General features: G+C 42.4%; 1 pseudogene across 1 annotated transcript; it reads right to left on the reverse strand.

Annotated features, from left to right (window-relative positions):
- Positions 1-236: 236 nt before the first annotated feature.
- Positions 237-11,697, reverse strand: LOC311102572 (isoleucine--tRNA ligase, mitochondrial-like; annotated as a pseudogene). Its single transcript has 19 exons — positions 11,438-11,697; positions 10,665-10,787; positions 9,898-9,968; positions 9,438-9,627; positions 9,229-9,278; positions 8,880-9,080; positions 8,638-8,753; positions 8,397-8,551; positions 8,134-8,204; positions 7,891-8,039; positions 7,524-7,684; positions 7,359-7,461; positions 4,627-4,720; positions 3,444-3,524; positions 2,591-2,699; positions 2,398-2,491; positions 2,149-2,274; positions 1,772-2,010; positions 237-327 (listed from the first exon to the last, which is right to left on the reverse strand). The product of its transcript is annotated as an isoleucine--tRNA ligase, mitochondrial-like (transcript).
- Positions 11,698-20,971: the final 9,274 nt, after the last annotated feature.

Below are 20,971 nucleotides of genomic sequence, written 5' to 3' on the forward strand. Positions count from 1 at the left end.
ACACCAGATGATAATTCTCTCCTCTTTCTTAAATAAATAAAAACAAAATGTGTGCTAAACCATCCATCCATCCTCACTCTGCATGCAACAACATGCCAGAGTCAATGTCACTTAAAGAATTGTGGGTAATGTAGTTTTGGCAACTGCTAGACAGTGGCTGTCGCTCTGTTACCCCTCAGTACTGTTGCTAAGCAGGGTGTGTTTCTTTGTTCAAGCAGACAGACCGGGTCAGAGGGTCATTTGCAGGTTGTAATGGTGACGGGTGTGGGCGGGGGTGTCACTGTGCCCCGGTGAGGATGGTCTAGCAGCAGGGGCAGTCCGGGGAGTCTGAGGTGTAACGGCGGCACCGGGTCATAGAGGTGGGCACTGCCGCTACTTGGTAAGCACTGTCCTCATGGATAATCCCACCTGATTGGACAGAGGGAAGAGAGAGTAGTTGTAACACACTATTAATTAATGACAGTGTATTCGTAGTAGTGTTCTAGTAACAGTGTAATAGAGTCAGGGCCGGTCCTTGCCGTTCTGCCACCCTAGGCGAGACCAAAGAAGGCAGTCCCCGCAAAACTAGAATAGTCCCAGTAAGCAAAATGACATTAAAACGACGTTTACTAAGACGTATTTTCCAGACGTTGAAGTTAGGTTGAATTTAGGTTCTGAATGAAAGGTGAAAATAAGTATTTTCCAGACGTTGAAGTTAGGTTCATTTTCGGTTCTGAACCAAACATGTCCGTGGATGTGGATATCAAGACCGGTCCGAAATGCACCAAAAAAGACGTTCAAAAGGCGTCGGCCCGTGCTTACTGATGTGTAGCCTACAGTGTTGCCTGAAATTGAATTTTATGAATGCACATCTGTGGTAAGCCTACCGTTTGTAAAACACCAAAAAAAAATATGTTGGCTCTTGCTTACTGGTTCCTGTGACTAATCAATTTGGCTATTTAAGCTCTGAATATCAGCTACCCAACTTTATCAGGAGTTATCGTGAGTCTATTTGCAATGTGTTTACACAGCAGGAAATGCAGAAGTATTTTCTTTTTCGCTATGATCAGCTTGTCAAAAATTTACGGATACAAACTTGAAATGGGTTGAAACTCCTGGACAACAGTTGTGATTGTCCATTTTACTTTGACCTGTCCTCTTTGACCTGTCCTGTTTTTAGGATATGTTGTTTGTTAACCTGAAAACAAATGTTTTATTTGATTGGGCGCCATTTAGGTTAGGCTATTTGATCTGTGAAATCTGCATGATGTAAAAAGTGTCTGTCTTATTACATTGTCATACATTTTATCTCCAGCCTGTAGGCTACAGAAAAGGCCACATACTCTTTCTTCCATATACTATATCTGCTACATGATTTATGTTAGATTATTTCCTTGACGGAACGTTGGTGGAGCATGGCAGCGATGCGTCTCTCCAACAGCACCCTGGAGAGGTGCGCTGGGAATGGACAAGCAAAATATTTTGCACCCCTGCCTTTGACAAAGTGGGCACTGCTTACCACAGGGTGGCATCAACGCTCATCTTAAAAGCCCTTATGCAACTGGTTGAGAGAAATTGTCATTGTTTTGGGGCAGAATTATGTAAGGTTTTATGTGTTGTTGTTGGAGGTGCGTCTTGGTCAGTTTAGCTCAGAAAATGCTGACCTCGTCAATCTGCCGTCATAGGCTGCCTAATGAGCGGGCCGGCCGTGAATAGACTAGTAGTAACTATGTAATAACATAACAATAGCAGTGGTAGTAGTAGAAATACTATTTACCAAGAGTATCAGTACCTGTCCTCGATGATGCTGAAGTAGAAGCTGGAGAGGTCCCTGGTGATGAAGGCTTGGAGCAGGCGGATGGCCCTGCCCGCATCAAAGTCATTGTAGGCATCTGTCATCTTCATCCTGTAGTCCTAGAGCAGGTGCAGCAGCTACTGGTCAATGTAGTTCATTTCTTTGGGGTCCACTGCCTGAGTACGAGGGTCAAAACCCTGCAGATTCCCCAGCAAGAACTTCAGGGTATTCCTCAACTAGAAAGAGAAAGGGTGGGTGGAGGAGTTATTATAGCATTGTCAGTCTGGAGAAGCAGGGAGAGACCAACTTCCATACAGACGGACATATTTTCAGACAAATTGACAGACACACAGAAGACACCATGAGAGACTCACCTTATCGATGATGTCTCTGGCTGAGTTGAGCATGGTTGAGCCGATCTGGACCTCAGAGAAGACATTGGACTTTGCCACCCACCAGTGCAAAACATCCACCCCATAGGCAGGAGACACACTGGGGTCCTGGGAGAAAGAGAGGGAAAGAGACAGAGAGATAGGGGATGAGAGAGGGGTCGCCTTCCCACCCCAGGAGTGTGTGTGTATGTGTTTCTCCAGTAAGTGGGGATCTCATCCACTGCCTCTCACCTTCCCACCGTGGATGACTGTATCTGGGTCTACTAAGTTGCCTAAAGACTTCTCTCCTTTCTCACTGACCACAAAGTCATGTACTACTAGAGCCCTGAGAGAGAGAAATTACTAATGTATACATTTTCGTCTCTGAATTTCATACAGACACAGATACAGCAAGCCCACTTCGATATTAAAGACTTTCACTGACTTGTAGGGTGCCTTTTTCTGCACGCCGACACTGGTGAGCAGAGAGGACTGGAACCAACCTCCTATCTGGTCCTTCCCCTCTACATACACATCAGCCCTTGCGTCCGACTCTGAGGGAGAGAAAGGGGAGAAATATGTTGAGGTTTTAGCAGTGGTTCTCTGAAAGCTAGCATCTGCAGCTGAAACAATAAAGCAGACTCCTCGGCTCTGTTTTAGTCAAAAGCATTCATTTATAAGTCCAAAAATGTATGTAGCAACTGCAGATTCCAGCTTTAATCAGATAGTATCAGGAGAACTTCACTGACATTGTCCACAGAGGCAGGAGAAGTCTAGGGAGACAGACTACAGCCATTGTTAGTGAGGACATTGAGGCCTACGCATATGACAAGTCTGCAGTGTACTGAAGTACACCAATATCGTGCAACAACGCCTTGACCAATGCCCTGTGTGAATGTAGTAGCAACATACATTCCACCTTGGCCAGCCTTCAGAGACAGTACAGAAATGTTACATGACGGGCAGTTTTCCAAAGCCACAGGGCAGTGTAGAGGTTAGAGAGAGGCTTGAAGATCCCCCCTTGCTGCCTTTCGAGAGACAGATAGCTGACTAAACAGAAAGGAGCACAGTCAGGGAGTGAATTCTGAACGGGAAACTACCCTTAAGGTGCTCAGCTCCCAGATAAGGTGCTCAGAGTCCCACATGCTGAGGAGAGAGTCAGAGAGAGAGGGTGGGAGGGAGAGAGAAAGTGAGAGAAAGAAAGCGAGAGAAAGGAAATAGAGAGAAGGTGTTGGAGAGGAGGTAAAAGAGAAGGAGGGATGAGTAGAGAGAGTAAAGTCTTGGGTTGGGTTATTAACCTGGCACAAGGGGTTTGCGTAGGGAGGCAGGGAGCCAGCTGAGCCGTGACTCAGAGTCAGAGTCGCTCTCCTCCTTCATCTCTGAAAACACAACACAACCACTCACAATGGCAACATGGATACATCTCAGGAAATGGTGTGGTTTACATGTATCTGAACATTGGAGTGTACAAAACATTAAGAACCCCTTCCTAATATTGTGTTGCACATCCCCTTTTGCCCTCAGAACAGACTCAATTTGTGAGGGCATGGACTCTACAAGGTGTTAAAAGCGTTCTACAGGGATGCTGGCACAAGTTGACTCCAATGCTTCCCACAGTTGTGTCAAGTTGGCTGGATGTCCTTTGGGTGGCAGACCATTCTTGATACACGGGAAACTGTTGAGCTTGAAAAACCCAGCAGCGTTGCAGTTCTTGACACAAACCGGTGCACGTGGCACCTTCTACCATAGCCCGTTCAAAGGCACTTCAATCTTTTGTCTTGCCCAATCACCCTCTGAATGGCACACATACACAATCCATGTCTCAATTGTCTCAAGGCTTAAAAATACATCTTTAACCTTTCTCCTCACCTTCATCTACACTGATTGAAGTGGATTTAACAAGTGACATCCATTAGGGATCATAGCTTTCACCTAGATTCACCTGGTTAGTCTATGTCATGTATGAAAAATGTATGCACTCACTAACTGTAAGTCGCTCTGGATAAGAGTGTCTGCTAAATGACTAAAATGTAAATGTAATGAGCAGTTCCTAATGTTTTGTACAATCATCCTCACCATCAACAATAAACACTTATCTAAGGAGGTGTCACAGTGTGTGTTCCTCAGGGAGACTTATCTAGTTGTTGATGTGAGAGGACTAAGCTGCTACATAGGTAGAGATAGAGTTTAAGTAATTGCTACTGGATGAACTATTCACAATGAGCAATGTGGCAAATAGAGATAGCATTACCAGGAAGTTTGTAAGTCTTCAGTAACTGCGTAGTGCAGTAAGGACGCTTAGCATTACTGGCTGTGTGAGCATAGGTAGGCACTTACCAAATTGTGATTTAGCTAGGCCTAGCTAAGACGCAACCTTCAGAAACAACCTTGAATTCTAAGAATTTAACGTAATCGCTAGTGTAAGAATACTTGGCAGCAGTAGTATGTAGCTTTGCCAGAGTAGCTAACACTGAACTTCACCTTCAAGAACAGCAGCCCAGGAGGTTCCACTGTCAAACCAGATGTCCAACACATCTTCTCCACGCTCATAGTCTGTTACCTCTTCTGCTTTACTCTGACAAACACACGTGTTAACCTTCACACACGGTGCTAAAGTCATCTCCTAATTATACAACCATATTCACTGACTTGTGAGTGAAAGTAGCAGTTACAGTGCCTCCAGAAAGTATTCACAACCCTTGACTTTTTCCCCATTTTGTTGTGTTACACAGCCTGAATTTAAAATGGCTTAAATTAAGATTGTGTCGCTGATCTACACACAATACCGTATTAGGTCAAAGTGGAACTACGTTTTTAGAAATGTTTACAAATTAATTACAAATGAAACTGAAATGCCTTGAGTCAATAAGTATTCAACCCTTTTGTTATGGCAAGCCTAAATAGGTTAAGGAGTAAAAATGTGCTGAACAGGTCACATAATAAGTTGAATGGACTCACTGTGTGTGCAATAATAGTGTTTCCCATGATTTTTAGATCTACCCCAAATATATACCCCACACATACAGATAATTGTAAGGTCCCTAAGTCGACCAGTGAATTTCAAGCACAGATTCAACCACAAAGACCAGGGAGGTTTTCCTATGTTTTGCAAAGGGCACCTATTGGTAGAGGGGTAAAAAAAAAAAAAAGCAGACAATGAATACCCTTTGAGCATGGTGCAGTTATTAATTTTACACTTTGGATGGTGTCACTACAAAGATACAGGCACCCTTCTTAAATCAGTTGCCGGAGAGGAAGGAAACCACTCAGGGATTTCACCATGAGGCCAATGGTGATTTTAAAGGTCATGAACAATCAAAATCATATTTTTCATGAAATTGGATGCTATTTGAATGAAACCAGATCAAAGTATGATGACCAAAGTATGGAAAATGACTGGCTTCTATATTGATAAAGTTTGATCATAAAGTTACTGGTCCACTCTCCCATTTCAAACATTTGGATTTAGGAGGCAGGATTATTAAGGGGATAGGGTGACATCACCCTAACTCTCATTTTAATACACCAATGGTAACATGATATTCTCTTACCTAATCTAAATAAGTACCACATTGTAACCAACATTGGAAAAGGCGTGTTTGGAGGGGCATGGTTTATATGGCTAGATAGCTACTCTACTGGTGCCAGCATTTTACTGTAGGGTGTCAGCAAATATAATTAAAAGTTTACACTATTCATCTATGGCAAAGATACTTTCATCTGTGTCTGGTGTTAGCTAGTTACTGGCTAGCTAGGTCTTCAGCCAGCATGGAACAAAAGTGGGGGAAGGGTCGTTCAAAACTCTGACGCAGTTGTCATGTCAACACATCCGTCAGTGCTGCTATGAACTGCATCACAAGAGACATGCCAAATGGGAGATGTATAAAAACATTGATGCAATTTTTATTTTGTTTGAGTTACTTTGTGCATCACCAAATTTGCATGAGATTATATTACTGCAACACTGCATCCAAGTTTCTTGACATAGGCGTTTCAAAGAGCTGTCAGACAAGGCGAGCTCATTAAAATAAGCTCCCCGCCCACTCAGCCTGTCTTTTCAAACTTCCTGGTAGTTAGCCATGAGAAAAATAGTACTTTTTCTCAAATTCTTAGCATTTTTATCCCCCAAAAATATTATGAGTGATATTTTAGTCATTTAAAAAGGCTATTTTACATGGGAATCAGAATGACTGTTTGGGACCTTTAAAACAGTTACAGAGTTTAATGGATGTGATAGGAGATAACTGAGGATGGATCAACAACATTGTAGTTACTCCACAATGCTAACATAAATGACAGAGTGAAAAGAAGTAAGCCTGTACAGAATAAAAATATTCCAAAACATGCATCCTGTTTGCAATAAGGCACAAAAGTAATACTGCAAAAAATGTGGCAAATAAATGTTGCAAATAAATGAACTTTTTGTCCTGAATACAAAGCATTATGTTTTGGGCAAATCAAACACAACACATCACTGAGTACCACTCTTCATATTTTCAAGAATGGTGGTGGCTGCCTCATGTTATGGGTACGCTTGTCATCGGCAAGGACTAGGGAGATTTTTTTAGGATAAAAATAAACAGAATAGAGCTAAGTACAGGCAAAATCCTAAAGGAAAACCTTGTTCAGTCTGCTTTCCAAACAGACACTGGGAGACAAATTCACCTTTCAGCAGGAAAATAATCTAAAATACAAGGCCAAATATACACTGGAGTTACTTACCAAGACAACATTGAATGTTCCTGAGTGGCCTAGTTACAGTTTTGACTGAAATCGGCTTGAAAATCTATTGCAAGACTTGAAAATGGCCGTCTAGCAATAATCAACAACCAACTTGACAGAGCTTAACACATTTTTTCAAGAATAATGGGCAAATATTGTACAATCCAGGTGTGCAAAGCTCTTAGACTTACCCAGAAAGACTCAGCTGTAATCACTGCCAAAGGTGATTCTAACATGTATTGACTCACTGGGTTGAACACTTATATAATCAAGATATATTGGTGTTTTATTTTCTGTTCATAAAAAAAACATAACTTTTCTTCCACTTTGACAGAGTATTTTGTGTAGATCGTTGACAAAACAATGACAATTAAATCAATTTTAATCCCACTTTTTAACACAACAAAAATGTGGAAAAAGTCAAGGGGTGTGAATACTTTCTGAAGGCACTGTATATGTACTGTTCCCTGCTCTGCACTGCGGAGAATCACCTTCTTGAGCACCTCAGGGGGCAGTAGAGATTCCAGGGGCAGCTCCCACCAGCAGTCACTGCCCTTCTCTGAGAAGAACTGGGCCACATGGGATACAGTGTGCCTGTAGGGGGAGAGTGCAGGGGTCAGAGTGTGGTGGCGGTTTGTGTGTGTGTGTGTAATTACTTGTTCAGGAGAGGCTCTCCTGTCTCTTTGTGGTAGAACACAGGTATGGGCACACCCCAGCTTCTCTGGCGAGAGATACACCAGTACGGTCTTCTGTCCAGCTGGGCCAACAGACTGCCCTTTGCTGACTCTGGCATTACACGCACCTTTGCCAGCACGTCCTACACACACAGTCAGAAAGAGTTTCTTAATCCTAGAGGAAGACGCATTCTCAGTTTCTAAGAGTCCAACTAACTGGGTGGGACTTGTTCTAAGTTATGTGAGTGAGAGTCATCGCCTGTTTGAAAGAATCATTCTTAATGTATCACAGTGAGAACTGAGAATCATTCTCTGTTTGTAAGAGTTATTCCCAGTGTGTGATTCCAACCTTGGCCTTGTCTTTGAGGCTTGCAGTGTTGATGAACCACTGTTTTCTGGGTTGGATGATTACAGGCTGTTTACTCCCCCAGTCGTATGGGTAGCTGTGGACACACTCCTCCTCCTTCACAAGAGCACAGACCGCCTTCAGCATGATCACTGATACACACACAGAAAACACACAAAAGCGTGTACAGAGAGGCAGAAGCTGAACTAGAACTCTGTCGCTCACACACATACAGTTTCGTCCTACCCGTGTAATTTCCCTCCCCCATCACAGACTGCTAGCTCATTGAACCTGCCTTCCTCATCCACCATACACTCCTGGAACAGGAGAAACATACACAGCCGTACATATATAATTGGAAGTTCATAAAGACTTACAAACTACTGTTTTAGCCTGGACGCCAGACTGTTTCGGGAGTTGGCTTATCAGAGACTAACTGGCATCCAAGTTAGTGAACTCATTCTGCTCTGTCAATCCAGCTGCTATATCAGTCAACTAAAAGAACGCACCCCTGTTAGTTTAAACTGTGAGGCCACACTGTGGGCAGGAGCTGTGTGGACCAATCCTGTTCCTTTTCCCATGGTCAAAAGATTAGCTGGAAGCAATGGAACCTCTTTCCCGGGAATGGTGGGATGCTGGCAGACTCCGCCCTCAAGTTCTGCACCTAGAGGTGGGGATGGGAAGAAAAAGCATTAGAATGACAGGTGAAAAGACAGTGTGTGTGTTTGTCTGAGAGTGTGGATAGTTTACCTGTGAAGGTGCCCACACTCTCCAGCTCTGTGCCCAGCAGAGTTGCCAGGCTGGAAACGCGCTCTGTGGCCACTAGGAGAAGCTGTGAGCTGTCTGCCCTCTTCACTACTGATTACCTGTGGGTGAGAAATGATAACACATTGACAACAGATAGGAGATATACCTTATCATGTTAGTGATTCTAGTGAATGTGCAGTCTGCAGGTATCTGTGTGCGGGGTGTCTGTTGACAGTGGCACTTACTGGGCATTGGAAATAAAGCAGATAGCCTGGTTGGCTGGGATGGTCCATGGTTGGGTGGTCCACACCAACACAGAAATGCTGCCCAACTCCCCTGCAGCTTCCGCCATCTTAGTGGGCAGGATGACCAGGGCGAAGGTGGCGTAGATTTCCTTGCTCACATGCTGGGGGCTATACTCTAGTTTTGCCTCCGCAAGAGCCGTCCTGGAGAGAGAGAAGGTAGAGGAAGAAATAGAGATATGGAGGGGGAGAATGGAAGGAGGGGTGAGAGGGGGGCTGAGAATGAGGAGGGACAGAGAAAGCCACCAAAGTAGAGACTTGTGATATCCAGAAGCCACTCAGTGCTACCTAACTGGAGGAAGGAGACCAGAACACTGGTGTATAGTCCTGTGAGATCAGAACCTAGAAATGACAACACAAGAACAAACAGTTAGATCCTGAAATGGAGAGAGAGCAAGAGAGAGAAAGAGAGAGTAAGAATGAGTCAGGTCCTCTGGAGAGGCAGGCTGGCCCAAATAGAATAGAATAGAACAGAATAGAATAAAATTGAATATATCCCACCTTGCTGTGCATCTCCTGGAAGACCTTGTGCTGAGCTGCCTCATAAGTCCCATCAAAGGTGTAGTAGCAATTATCCCAGTCCGACATCCCTCCCCAGCGCTGGAACGCAGCGCGCTGACAAGCGATTGCCTCCTCCGCAAACTCCCAAGCTGGAGAGCAGAGGGACCAGAGTTTATCAACAGAGACACAGCTGATTTTCTTGCATCATACATACACAGGGGGATATCAGATTCTATTCAATCAATAGGCAGAGTTGTTTTTGTGTTTTAGTGATCAACTGTCATGTGATGAGTCATTTTGCCTGAGACCTGAATATTTCAATGCCTAGGCTTTTAGTGGCCTACGCTTTCAGCTCAATAGGCTAACATGATCCTAGCCGGCTCTTGCTGGCGACCTGGGTTTGATACCCAGTCAGTTCCATCCGTACACAGTAAGTGACCAGTAAGTATGAGCTATTTACACCCAGCCTGGGACATAGTGGACCTGCTTCCCCCTCAACATCTCAAAGCGGTTCTGGATGTCTTTGAGAATCTGGAACACACAACATAAGGAAGCATTTTGATAGGGCTTTGACTTGCCCTAGTGAAAGCCCTGCTTTGACATTGAGTGACCACTGATTAGGCTAATCTCTGTTATAGTTTCAAGTCCACTTAAGAAACATTGCACAGCTGGATTCTCAGTAATTAGTTAATAACAACCAATGATGGATATAAACCCTGGATTGCGCATGCTATGTATTGGCCATTGAGAGGCTTTGAAGCCACCGGTCGGCCATATTGGCACTCCCTAATAGGAGCAGTCCTCTAGAGGAATTAACGGAATTCTACTCCATTTCAATTAAATATTTCAAGGACAAAATTACATGTATTTAAGTATTTTTTTGTTGTAGTGGGGCCAGTAACATTAGTACACAAAAAAACCAGTAAGGAAAACATTTATATATATATATATATATATATATATATATATATATATATATATATATATTATTTTTATGTTTAGCTCACATAATATAACTTAAAAGTATACATAAAGGTGTCTGTAATAGAATAAACGTGTCAACAACAAATGTAGACATTAATAAATGCATTTCTATAGCTTCCAAAATCTTTTTTACAATTGAGGAGGACTACCAAGATGGCTGCACGGTGGCTTCAATACAGCGCCCCCTATCAGTCATCCAGGGTTTATACCCATCGTTGCTTCATTGATAACAACATACTGTACCTTATTGAGGGCATGTCCCACATGTGGGTCCCCATTGGCGTATGGGGGGCCATCGTGGAGACAGCATTCCTTCTTGGCCTTCCTCTCGCTCTGCCATGAGTAGAGCTCTGCAAAGCCACACTCCTAGACACAGGAAGAATCAATACACTGACTGTCAAATCTGAAGTCATAAGACAGGCACATAGCTCAATCTCAGACACTCTGTCTCATGGAGAAACGCCTAGCTAGCAAACCAGAATGATACTAGCTAGTCCTGAAGTGGGTAGCAAACATGTCTTGTTAGTTTATCTCACGTTTCTTAGCAATCGGTCACACCCTTTCAAAACGTGGCTCACTGGTAAGCTAGCTAGTAGCTACACTATATGACCAAAAGTATGTGGACACTCGCTTTCGAACATCTCATTCCAAAATCATGGCCAGTAATATGGAGTTGGTCCCCCCTTTGCTGCTATAACAGCCTCCACTCTTCTGGGAAGGCTTTCCTCTAGATGTTGGAACATTGCTGCGGGGACTTGCTTCCATTCATCCACAAGAGCATTAGTGAGGTCGGGCACTGATGTTGGGCGATTAGGCCTGGCTCGCAGTCGGCGTTCCAATTCATCCCAAAGGTGTTCAATGGGGTTGAGGTCAGGGCTCTGTGCAGGCCAGTCAAGTTCTTCCACACCGATTTCGACAAACCATTTCTGTATGGACCTCACTTTGTGCACGGGGGCATTGTCATGCTGAAACAGGAAAGGGCCTTCCCCAAACTGTTGCCACAAAGTTGGAAGCACATAATCATCTAGAATGTCATTGTATGAGTTTCTGTCCGGTTAGTTTCATGGGGAATTCAGTGCGGAGAAACAACACACTATCACAGTACGGGCCCCGCTCCCTGGGCGGCTGCAGACTGAACGGTGCCTTCCGTGGAGCTGACATTTTGACAGGAGCTGGTGTTGAAGGAGAGTGCGCGGTGGAGTAGGGCGCCACTCCAGGCACTCGGTCCCCATCTCGCTACGGTCTGGCTCACTGCTGAGATGCGGCACAGCAGCATGGAGAGGCAAGCACTTTGTACTATTCAGATCTAGCTACCAAAATTCTAAAAAAGAGGCAGTTTGGTTGGTTTGTTGTTGTGAAATGGTTCTCTAGAAGAGAGCTCTATGGACACTATGAAGGGACAAATTAATTGAATTGCGTTGTGGTAATTCGTTTATTATTTTTTTACCGCAAGAGATCAGGGAGGACAACCGTGATAAATCTTAGGAGGAGGGGAGACCCTAGCCTAATATTGTCACGATCTTCAAATTATAAACCTGTGAATTAATAGGGATATTAATTGACCGTTACAGGCATATAGGCCTAAAAAAGACCATGATTAAAAACACAAAGGCTATTATTTGTATTGCTGAAAGTCACACCCTTAAATTAGGTAAAAGAAGAGGTCTCAGCGGTGTGGTATATGATAAGGTTTCGGATAAAGTGTAGGTTTCCATTTGAGGATAAGACAGGTGGTTTTTGGGATGCGCCTTTTTGATCTGACGTCACACGGTAGGGGTATAAAATCCCCTAGATTTGTCCTTCAGTCGTTCACAGTGGGAAAAGCCATAGACAGGACGGTCACACTAAGCTGCTGAGAAAGAAACCGACAACAAAATGGCAAAAATGGTGACGGCTTACATTGGATTCCTTCTCCTTGCCTTGCATTGTTCATCGCAGGTAGGCTATGAACTTATAAAATGATTTACTCTTTACAAAGTTTGTTGAAATGAACCCAGTTTATTTAATTAGGCTACCCACTCTGTGTATAGTAAATGCATTTCAACAGGTGCAACATTCAATATGGCTTTTGACCAATTTTCTATAGTTTCAATCTAAATTTAGGATTTATTGACAATCGGCGGGTTTTCTCATTGAAAACCTAATGATGGCGTGGATAATTGTCCTCCGATGTTGTCAGTCTTATAATGCCAAAATGTGTTCGAATTCTAACGTGCCAATGTGCAACAGTAATTCCTGCTGATGTTAAATCTTCACAAATTAAATCCAGGATTTTGGCATTTGGCCTATATTCTATGGGAAAAAATAAATATTTCCACAAGGTGAGTGCTCTAAATGACTTAATTTAATGACGTGTTATCCGAAGTGCATTTTGTTTGGAATACATATTTGCTGTGGGGCTATTGGTCTTAGGCACATGACTTGTAGTCTAGATCCAAACTTTACGCATGCGTTTTGCCGCTTTGAAATTAGTCTGACGAAAGTATGTATTGAGAATTGTCTCGATTCGTCAAATGTTTAAGATTGACTTTTTAAATAGTTTTTCACATGTGAAGTTTGGCCAATGACACTCCTCTGCTCTCGTTTTAGGTCCACGCGCAAAACACTACCACAAAGTCCCCAGCCATGACTGCCACGACCAAAGCTGGCGGCGCGAGTTCCAACATGACCAAGATGCCCGATGTTGTTGCTACCAATAACATCATCATTCCCAAAGGAGCCAGCGTGGCCTTGCAGTCCTCCTCGGTCACGCTCATCACCATCGCGTTGGCGGGCTCTCTCCTACAGGGCCGCTTCTAGAAGGCTCCTGTGCACTGAACAGACACCACAAAGACCAACATCAGCTGCCTAGATGGGGACAATTATGTTTTACAATGAGTACACTTAACTTAAAGGCAGTCACGTGTGCACCTAACTGAAGAGATTCAGTGGAATTGGGAGGCTGCAAGAGAACCACTTTGTAATTCACTGATGGGAATTCTTATTTGGGCTTACACTTCCCCGGCCACTTCAAACCAGTAGGCCTATACACCGTGTGCACTGGCCATAGGGCCTATGGTGTGGACCCCTCCATGGAGACAGGCCATGAAGAGGATGTATGAAACTCTACTCTTTGACTTGTTTGGTCCCACTGTAGATGGTAGGGTCATTTTGGACTTTTTTAACTTAAGTGTAAATTTGCGTTGTGCCTGGGTAATCCACTAATATAAAGAAATGTTGGTTGATGCACATTGTGGAACATAATGTATCCATTAGTCTGATCTTTGGCATGCATGGCCTTAACTGTGGTATTTCTACTCCTGCAACTGCAATGGGTACTGTCAAGCTTGATGTGATTTTATTTGAATAATATCTAGTTTTAGTGTAATTCTCATGTGTTAAATGTAATTATTTGACATGTACTTGTGACTAAATGTATTTGTTCTTGTAGGCTACAATAAAATGACATTGGCCTTAACTGACTTGTCTGTCTCCGTAGTCCAACGCTTGACTTGCCAACTAACTGGCTCTGTTAATTTGTCTCCAGACCTGGCTAAGCTATCAAGGCCTAGTAGGAATTGTGCATACTGACTCCAAGTTGCTTTATGCGACAAGCTCTTGGTTTTACCAATTTGTCTAAAGATTCTGACATTGATCCACATTTCAGTATTTGGCTCCGGCTCAGTATTCAGTTTCTCTACGTTACCTCTCGAAGTTAAGGTTTTGGATAGGGTTAAAGCATTATGTTAAGTGATTCATTTTGAATGTTGGAAGGGATGGGGTTAAAACAAATGGGTACTGCTAGGCTTGAACATGTGACCTTCAGATTGAATTGTTTAAGATGGCTAATATTAGCATTGCTAGCTATTTTTGAGGAATTTCGCTAGTACCTGTAATCACTACATTACCATCTCTCTAAAGTAAATTTGACTTGGCAAAGTTTGTGTATTTTAGCGTCGTCGTACTGTATTTCCATGCCACTAAGTGTAATTTAGACAACTGTCACATTAGCCTAGGGTGCAACTCATGTCTAGGGCACAAATATTGAATGCAGCTATGGTGGTACTAGCTAACATGTCTGACTACACCAGTGTACTAATAAGCAGCAAACTCATAGCAAAACATGTCACAGTTGGTGGTATTGTCACTGGCCTGAATCTAATCCAATCAGGAGCCAGTCTACATCTGTAAAGCGTAGCATTAACTTTCAAACAAGTTTCTGTTATTTCTCAAGCTATGTTTATAATTGAGGGATGATAAGCATTGACTCTTTTTCTGTTAGACAAAGTGCACAGTTGGGTGCCAGACTGATCCCCTGGTTATGAACGGATGCCGGGACCTACCAGAAGATTGCCTGCTGCAGTTGTTCGAGAGCTGTCCAGTTTGGAGCCAAACCTGCAGCATAGAAAAGACCAGGGGGGGCCCTCATCAGCATCATGTAGACATGCCCTCACTGAGCATTCCTGTGAATGGAATGGTCAGCCACATGTTGGCAAGTGTCTGGCCAGCAACTGTCAGCGGCAACAGCTTTCGCATTCTCATCATTTGTACAAATACAGAAGGTAACCCACTTTGATACATTTGATAACCCAATGTGTGGGTGTCAGATTAACTGCCTCAGCTCTGCTTTTTTCTACAGGTGGACTGGAGATATGTTTGCCAGAGGGCAGCCTGTCGTTTGATGGGGTGACCATAATTGGGTAGGTTTTATATGACCTGTTCAAACTTCAACATAGTACCTGTTTGTGTGTCAGATATTACCTATCCTAACTGCCACTGGTAATAGAACAGTGACTGTGTGTACAGTATTTGTTCACAAAAACAAGTATGGAGAATGAAGTCCAGACTGAAAGACGGGCTTGATACTGATGTCTGAATGAAGAGAGACCTGGCACTCTGCATAAAAATGTGACTAGACACAACTTTTACTTGTGTTTTCTTTTTAGTATTGAGTTGAATGGCATCAATCAATATGGGGAGGGAGAAACCCTGTGTATTCTGCAACCCTGTGTATTCTGCAACCCTGTGTATTCTGCAACCCTGTGTATTCTGCACCAGAACCAGGGAACTGCTATTGTATACTGGACATCACCAGACAAAATGTATCGGCTTAGAATGACAATGAAAGATGAAGGTGCACATTGTTATATTAGCAGAACACTGCTTCTATCGTATTATGTAAAGGGTTGTTTATTTTACATGGACCTATTACTGCATTTGGAAGTTATCAAAATGCTTAGTTTAGAATATCTACATAAATTTAGCAATTGCATTCTTCTCATATTACTCTGTAAGCTACTGACCTATTCAAAGCTTCCTCTGGCATCTGGCCATACATCTGCCTGTAGTTATTGAACTCAACCTGCAGGAGGTTTGTTTGTTGTGATTGAGTGGAGGGAAACAGCTGCAAGGTTCTGACAGATGGGTGTGTCTTGGTGGTGGCAAGGACAAACTCAAAAACATCCCCAAGCCAACTTACATTTGGCTTCTGTCATGGCTGCCAGAATTTCTTCAGGAGCAAGCCAAAAAACGAGGCCAAATCAGCAGGTGCAGTTCCCCTTTAAAGACATACATTCCACACCTGAAGTGAAGCCACTCCAACCAAATTCCCAAGTCCCCCTGGCTCACACCTCCCCGGCCGCTTCAAACCAGTAGGCCCACACACTCCTTGCGCTCTGGCCCCAAGCTCATAGGGCCTACAGTATGGTCCCCTCCATGGAGGCGGGCCATGATGAGGATGTACAAAACTCTGATCCTTGACTCCTTTGGTCCCACTGTTCCTGTGGGAACAGTACGCTACAATAAAATGCTAAATTAACATGGGCCTAACAGTGACTTGTCCTGTTTCTGTATTAATGCTTGACATGTAAACTAATTGGCTCTGCTCAATTTCAGTCTCCAGACCCTACATACTGTAGGCTAGGCTATTTAGGCCTAGTAGGGATTTTCAAAGTTAAAACTGGTTTAACTTCCCACAATTATTATTTACCTTAGCTTAACTATAGTGCTGGCATGTTTGCCATTCTTCAGGCAGTCATTTTTCAGCCATTGTCAACTAAATGTGACCTACTAGCCTAGATCAACTTTCAGTTTTGAACATATACAGTGCCTTCAGAAAGTATTCACACCCCTTGACTTCCACATGTTGTTGTTGCAAAGTGGGATTAAAATGTATTTAATTGTCTTGTCAAAAATCTACACTAAATACTGTAGTCAAAGTGGAAGAGAGATGCTAACAAAAAAGGTATGGATAATAAAACTCTTGATAAATCAACCCTCTGAGTCAATACATGTTAGACTCACCTTTAGCAGCAATTACAGCTGAGTATTTTTTTGCAGTATTACTTTATTGTCTTATCTGAACTGGGTCCTGGACTTCCTGACGGGCCGACCTCAGGTGGTGTAAGTAGGCAAGACCTCCGCTATGCTGATCCTCAACACAGGGGCCCCACAAGGGTGCATGCTCAGCCCCCTCCTGTACTCCCTGTTAACCCATGACTGCATGGCCACGCACATCTCCAACTCAATCAAGTTTGCAGACGACACAAGTGGTAGGCCTGATTATCAACAGCGACGTGGCAGCCTAAAGGGCGGAGTGGTGCCAGAAAAATAACCTCCCTCAACATCAACAAAACGATGGAGCTAATCGTGGACTTCAGGAGACAGCAGAAGGAGCATGACCACATCGACAAGGCCGCAGTGGAGAGGGTGAAAAGCTTCAAGTTCCTTGGCATGCACATCACTGACAACCTGAAATTGTCCATCCACACAGACAGTGTAGTGAAGAAGACGCAACAGCGCCCCTTCAACCTCAGGAGGCTGAAGAAATTTGGCTTGGCCCCTAAGACCCTCACAAACCTTTACAGATGCACCATTGAGAGCATCCTGTCGGGCTGTATCACTGCCTGGTACGGCAACTGCACTGTCCGCCAACGCAGGGCTCTCCAGAGGGTGGTGCGGTCAGCCCAACGTATCACCGGGGCCACATTGCCTGAGCACCAGGACGTCTTCAGTACCCGGTGTCACAGGAAGGCCAAGAAGATCATCAAGGACCTCAGCCAACCAAGCCAAGGGCTGTTCAACCCACTACCATCTAGAAGGCGGAGACCGTACAGGTGCATCAAAGCTGGGACCGAGAGACTGAAAAACAGCATCTATCTCCAGGCCATCAGACTAAATGGTCACCACTAGCCGGCCTCCGCCCAGTACCCTGCCTTGAACTTTAGTCACTGTTACTAGCCGGCTACCACCCGTACTCAACCGTATACCTTAAAGACTGCTGCCCTATGTACATTGTCATTGAACACTGGTCACTTTAATAATGTTTATATACTGTTTTACCCACTTCATATGTATATACTGAACTGTATTCTAGTCAAGGCTCATCTTATATAACTACTGTTGTACACACCTTTTCTATTCATATACTGTCCATAATGTCTATACACACCATCATATACCTACACTGAGGGTACAAAACATTAGGAACACCATCCTAATATTGAGTTGCACCCCCTTTTGCCCTCAGAACAGCCTCAATTCATCAGGTCATGCAGGGCTCTACAAGGTGTCGAAAGTTTTCCACAGGGATGCTGGCCCATGTTGACTCCAATGCTTCCCACACTTGTGTCAAGTTGGCTGGATGTCCTTTGGGTGGTTGACCATTCTTGATACACACAGGAAACTGTTGAGCATGAAAAACCCAGCAGCGTTGCAGTTCTTGACACACTCAAAATGGTGCACCTGGCATCTACCCTGTTCTAAGACACTTAAATATTTTTTCTTGCCCATTCACCCTCTGAATGGCACTGGATTCACCTGGTCTATGTCATGGAAAGAGCATGTTTTGTACACTCATTGTATATATGTATATTCCAGACTCTGACATTGTTCGTTCTAATATTTATATATTTCTTAATTCCTTTCTTTTTATTTGTTGGATTTGTGTTTATTGTTTTGTATTGTTTTGTATTGTTATATATGTTATTGGTATTACTGCACTGTTGGAGCTAGGAACGTAAGCATTTCACTACATTTGCGATAACATCTGCAAAATATGTGTACACTACCAATAACATTTGATTATTGCAAACCAGGATGCATGTTTTGGCATATGTTTTATTCTGAACCCCCCCCCCCTTAGACTGATTAGTGATTAGACGGCTTAGACTGTAATGGGTTAAGGATATTTGTACTCGTGAATTTATTTAGGCTTGCTATTACAAAATGGTTGAACACCTATTCACCCAAAACATTTCAGCTTTTAATTTTTTATTAATTTGTAAATATTTCTAAAAACATAATTCCACTTTGACATTATGGGGTATTGTATTGTGTGTAGATCAGTAACACAAAATCTACATTTAATCCATTTTAAATTCAAGCTGTAACACAACAAAATGTGGAAAAAGTTAAGTGGTGTGAATACTTTCTGAAGGCACTGTAAGCTGCTATCTTGGTCGACATTTTGTGTGCTTGCTGAAAGCAAGACTACTCTAGTACGCCCCTCTTACTTACTTTTATTATTATTCTATTTTTCCTCTAGCACTAAAACGCTTTAAACTATAAACACAATCAACTTTAAAATGAGCAAACGGCCCCAACTTAAGACTGCTTGATAGTATTTATACTTTTTGTAATACCATATTTGTATGAAACTCAATGCATGTCAATGACAATATACTTCAATGGTCAAACGTTCAAAATTCTAGATGCTACTTAAGCTATCAAATCAATCAATGTTGAAATATGCTGGTCTATGTCATGGAAAGAGCATGTTTTGTACACTCATTGTATATATGTATATTCCAGACTCTGACATTGTTCGTTCTAATATTTATATATTTCTTAATTCCTTTCTTTTTATTTGTTGGATTTGTGTTTATTGTTTTGTATTGTTTTGTATTGTTATATATGTTATTGGTATTACTGCACTGTTGGAGCTAGGAACGTAAGCATTTCACTACATTTGCGATAACATCTGCAAAATATGTGTACACTACCAATAACATTTGATTATTGCAAACCAGGATGCATGTTTTGGCATATGTTTTATTCTGAACCCCCCCCCCTTAGACTGATTAGTGCCAAAAATAAGGGGTTAAATAAATGTAAAAAAACATCAACAATAATGTCTCTCAGATATAGGACAGCAAAATTATCCTTGGTATGACCTTCTTAAAACAATTCCATATAGTTTAGTAGAATCCCCAATCCCGGCTTAGACTGTAATGGGTTAAGGATATTTGTACTCGTGAATTTATTTAGGCTTGCTATTACAAAATGGTTGAACACCTATTCACCCAAAACATTTCAGCTTTTAATTTTTTATTAATTTGTAAATATTTCTAAAAACATAATTCCACTTTGACATTATGGGGTATTGTATTGTGTGTAGATCAGTAACACAAAATCTACATTTAATCCATTTTAAATTCAAGCTGTAACACAACAAAATGTGGAAAAAGTTAAGTGGTGTGAATACTTTCTGAAGGCACTGTAAGCTGCTATCTTGGTCGACATTTTGTGTGCTTGCTGAAAGCAAGACTACTCTAGTACGCCCCTCTTACTTACTTTTATTATTATTCTATTTTTCCTCTAGCACTAAAACGCTTTAAACTATAAACACAATCAACTTTAAAATGAGCAAACGGCCCCAACTTAAGACTGCTTGATAGTATTTATACTTTTTGTAATACCATATTTGTATGAAACTCAATGCATGTCAATGACAATATACTTCAATGGTCAAACGTTCAAAATTCTAGATGCTACTTAAGCTATCAAATCAATCAATGTTGAAATATGCATACTGACGCAACTTTACTTGCATACAGTGTCAGAGGAAGGCCCTACAAATTGCCAAAGACTCCAGCCACCCTAGTCATAGACTGTTCTCTCTGCTATCGCACGGCAAGTGGTACCGGAGCGCCAAGTCTAGGTCCAAAAGGCTTCTTAACAGCTTCTATACCCAAGCCATAAGAATCTTGAACAGCTAATCAAATGGCTATTTGCATTGTCTCTTTTTACGCTGCTGCTACTCTCTGTTTATTATCTATGCATGGTCACTTTACCCCTACCCACATGTACATATTACCTCAATTACCTCGACCAACCGGTGCCCCCACACATTGACCCTGTACCGCTACCCCATGTATATAGCCTCGCTGCTGTTATTTTACTACTCCTCTTTAATTATAATAATTGTTTCTTTTTTTTTCTTTTTACTTATCTATTTTTTACTTAACACTTATTTTTCTTTAAACTGCATTGTTGGTTAAGGGCTTGTAAGTAAGCATTTCACTGTAAGGTCTACACCTGTTTGATTTGATTTGATACAGCTTTTTGATACCATTTATACATTTTGAGCTATAAACAATTAATTGGCATAAATATGAATAACTTCATGGATTCAATGGGAGAATCTCAATTGGTTTTCCTCGCCTCCTGCCTCCTCCTCTGTCCTCTCCTCGCCTTTTTTTTGTGTGTGTTTTACGCTGATTGTAACTTTTTTTGTACATAATGTTTCTGCCATTTCGCTATGACCGAAAGCAGCTTCTGGACATCAGAAC

The sequence above is a fragment of the Coregonus lavaretus genome, assembly GCF_964263955.1.
Source record: "Coregonus lavaretus genome assembly, chromosome: 27".
Lineage (NCBI taxonomy): Eukaryota > Metazoa > Chordata > Actinopteri > Salmoniformes > Salmonidae > Coregonus > Coregonus lavaretus.